This window comes from Camponotus vicinus, unplaced genomic scaffold, assembly GCF_025532165.1.
Source record: "Camponotus vicinus isolate PSW18456_S1 unplaced genomic scaffold, iyCamVici1.0 SCAF_1, whole genome shotgun sequence".
Taxonomy (NCBI): domain Eukaryota; kingdom Metazoa; phylum Arthropoda; class Insecta; order Hymenoptera; family Formicidae; genus Camponotus; species Camponotus vicinus.
In genome coordinates, this window is record NW_028141945.1 from 28,525,448 (window position 1) to 28,529,749 (window position 4,302).

Here is a 4,302-nt window from a genome sequence, read left to right on the forward strand (position 1 = left end):
GTCGACAAAAATCAAGCAGAATCTGCATGCGCGCAATTTGACTGCAGATTGACAGCAGAAGTGGAACAGGGTTTACATGCGTGATCTGATGGCAAATTGGCAACAATCTGCATTTGATTCGATAGTTCCTTCGCTTACCGCTATGTGATGTATTTTCTCGCAATCAAATTTCTGTCAGAAATATATATAAAGTCGCTATTATTAATAAAAGATCAAAAATATAGTAACTATTTCTATCATTTTAATTTCTGATATGTGATACAAGCAGATAAAATTCAGAATATCAAACTGATTGGAATCAATAGGATAAATGGAAAATTATTCATTTACTGCTTATTTGAAGCATAAAAAAAGAATTTAATTCTAAATAAATTATATCTCAAGTTTTGTAAGTTAAATTTAATTATTTTCACCATTTACTTTATTATTAATTTAATTAAATTGAGTCCTTTACTATGTGAGATATAACTACGATATAACATATTACATATTATATGTTGTATTAGAAGAAAATTAACCGATAACTCGCTGATAATAGTCTTATTTAACATCTGTAGTAATTAATTTTATTGTATTTATATTACTTATTTATATGAATGACCAGAAGCTGCAGATTCTGCTCGGGATCCCTGGCAAAAATGAGACGTTTCATGAACGTTTGTTTGGCGTTTACATGAACGTTTGTGGAAGTTCGTCGAGAGTTTAAAAACGATTAGTAAAGAGTTTGTAGAACAAAAATTGCAACACTGCAGCGTTTGAAAGACGTTTGTACATAGCGTTTTTGAGAGTTTGCATAGCGTTTACATGGCGTATGCAAAGAGTTCTTTAAACATTTATAGATCCTCTATTAAGTGTTTAATTTCATCTTTGGAAACTGCGTGCATCCTCTATTAAGCGATTACCCGACAAAAACAGTACGTGAAATCCACGTTATTACCACGTAGATTAATATCGTTGAATCTACGTGGATATTCAAGTGGATAATCCGCTCAAAAACGGTACTAGAATCTACGTGGAATCTATGTGAAAATTTCATGAACTTTCGAGACATATTACTTTTTTCATTTTTGATAAGTGAATATCTTGGACATTTATAAAAGTATATAAATACACTCGGCCATAAGAATAATTTTATTTTTATTTATATTTTATTTTTAATATACGCAATAAATAGGCTATCTCCCATTTATCCGTTTAATTTCAAATAATCTGTTCCATATTCTGAATCCCAACAAGCGATCCAGATTATTAAACAAATTATTTTAAATTAAATCAGTTTATTAAATTAAACTGACTAAAGAACCGTCTACAATGAAAATAATATCGGTGCAGTGGACGGTGGAGTAAGACTAAGAGTAATGCGAAATGGAAAAGAATCATTCGCTTACGCCTTACTCCATCGTCCACTCCATATTACTTCCATCGTAGACGGTCCTTAAAAGAAAAAATAAACTTCGGATCGTGTTAGTATCAGTTCTTTATATACACTTTATGACGGAAAGTTGAATACGAGTTAGCTAATTTGATGCAGCGCCGCATAGCGGCAAAGCGAGGAAGCATATTCTATATACATATGTACTATTACATTTCTTAGGCGTTTCTTAGGCGTTTCCAAGCCGTTTGTGTAAACGCCGTACAATTCGCCACATTGAAAAAGTATTTGCTGAAAGTGAAAAAACGGTATTGGAAAAAGTGTTTGTTAAACGTTTGAGAAGTCTGATAGTAAACTCTGTACACGAAGATGTATCAACGTTTACTGAACGTACTCTGAAAAATGTTACCTCAGCATTGCAAAACTTTCATGTAACATTATATAAAGAGTTTGTAGAACAAAAATTGCAACACTGCAGCGTTTGATAAGCATTCAAAACCCAACAGCGTTATGTAAGTGCTCTTACAAAGTTTGAAAAGCATATAAACTCTCAGAAAACCCTCACTCAACGGTTGTTAACGCTTTATAAAGTTTCTTATTTTCGCCAGGGATCTGCTGCCAATCTGCCGTCAGATTACGCGCGCGCAGATCCTGCTCGGTTTCTGCCGACAATTTGACATCAAGTGATGTTAGCAGATCCTGCTCGGTTTTTGCTAATAATTTGCTGTCAGATTCTGTGAGCAGGTTTTGCTAGCAAATCGTGAGCCTATTGCGGACATAACGGATGCCAATCTGCTAGCAACTTTTGTGGAAATCTGTCGCCAATCTGCTGGCAAATTGCGCGCATTTTGCTTACCGGGTTTCCTTTCAACAATCATTCCTCTATGCGCTACCTTGAAAACATTCAGCTTCGAGCCTTTCGCGCGTGCCTAGGCTTGCGCAAGACCATCCCAACGAATATTGTTCTCGCGGAGGCCGGGGAGGGCCCCCTGAGATTCAGATTCGAACTTCTCACCTCTAAATACATCTTAAAAATTTTTGCCTTGGACTCTCACCCACTCATAGACAAATTATTTGCACTCCTCTGGTACTCGCGTAAATCTCGGAGGACTAATCCTTCTGAAAAATTCCTTTTGTTTAAAGCCTTCAGTTCTCTTCTTCGCATAAAGCCTTACATTTCGAAATTCGACTACCCTGCTGTTTACTCCACTGATTATAACGCTCTTATTTCCCTCCCTTCAATCACCATCACTCCTTCGGTCGAAGCAGAGAGAATTAAAAATGCTCCTATTCCCCAAATCATTTTTCTCGAAATCTACAAGAAATTAATATCTTCCTGTACATGCTTCTACACTGACGCCTCCAAAAATGATTCCGATGATTATGTAAGATTCGCTACATATTCCCTCTCCCCCCACCTATAACTTCTATTCAAAACTCATTCTCATTCATCCATCTTCTCCGCAGAAGCTCTTGCTATCCTCTATATTCTCGAACATATATTATTCAAATCAATCACGAAATCTGTCATCTTCACTGACTCCAAAAGCGTTACTGAAGCACTTCTCTCTGTCAACCTGGCTCATTCATACAATTACGTCATCTATGCTATTAAGCAAAAGCTCTTCGATATATCAAGCTAGCTGGCTATGAAAACACCATCATTTGGATTCCGGCACATACAGGCATCCTAGGGAATGAAACCGTCGACCACCTGGCAAAAAGAGCCATCTCCACAGGAAAATTATCCGAGAGACAACTTCCTCACTCCGACTTCTTCTCCATTCCCCGAAGAAAATACATCGAAAGTTCTTCTAAAGTACTCAAGATTCAAGGTAGACACAAAGGGACAAAATATTTTACTTCCTTTAACGAAATTACGCTAAAACCCTGGTTCCACAAGCTCAAGCTCAATAGGGAAAGCATAGTAATCTGCTGCAGACTTAAGAGTGGTCATTACGCTCTCAACTATAGCTTAAAACGCTGCAATCTGGTTCCCGATCCTTCCTGTCAATGCGGTTTCTCTACTCAGGACGCGGATCACATATTTTGGAACTGCCCTCAATATGATACGCAAAGGATATTACTTCTAAAGCAGTTATCAAGATTTAAAGAGATAACACGACCCTACAAGACTCAAGATATTCTAACTAAGCCTTTCTCTGGGGTTATTCATGTATTGCTTTCCTTTCTAAAATCTTGTAACCTCCACCTCTGAACAGAACATCCTTCTGATACATCACCTTTTATTTACTATATCATTCTCTCGCTCAAATCAGTTGTTGGCCTGAATTTACTGATCGCTCACAGATCAGAAGTGGCCATTAAAATCTAAGGAAGAAGAAGAAGGTTTTTGTGTGAGATAGGACACACGTGTACGTCTCAGAAGTCGATTAAATGTACATATGAAAAAAATTATGAATTATTAATTGATGAAGTTTAATATTGGATTATGTGTTATAATTTCATATAAAGTACCCCTATAGAAAAATTGTGAAAACATTTTACAATAATGACACCATGACTTGATAAAAAATTTCTTCATAATTGCACTAACAAATGATTCACTATATCGTTACTATTTTGTTGAAATACTATTTAGAAATTAATTGCAGTTATATATTAATATTTTATAAAAGATCAATATTTTTACATCTATTTTACATTTTTTTAAATATATACATATAATTGCAAATCACAAATTTCATGCAAGATTTTGTCATATAATTTTATAAATATTTTCCTATTTGGAGTAGTTGATTCTATGATATAAAAAACAATGAAAATTATATACATGCTAAAATATTATATATAATCTCTATTATACAATTACTATATTCTTATAGCTTTGACAGTACATACAAAAGTAATATTAATTGCAATGCATTTAGATTTAAATATACATCATAGATCGATATAAAATAATAATG

General features: G+C 34.7%; 1 long non-coding RNA gene across 1 annotated transcript; it reads left to right on the plus strand.

Annotated features, from left to right (window-relative positions):
• Positions 1-623: 623 nt before the first annotated feature.
• LOC145971862 (uncharacterized) lies at positions 624-4,035 on the plus strand. The gene is made up of 3 exons (XR_014438993.1): positions 624-998; positions 1,595-1,884; positions 1,964-4,035. It is a non-coding gene; the product is annotated as an uncharacterized LOC145971862 (long non-coding RNA).
• The last annotated feature ends 267 nt before the right edge of the window (positions 4,036-4,302 follow it).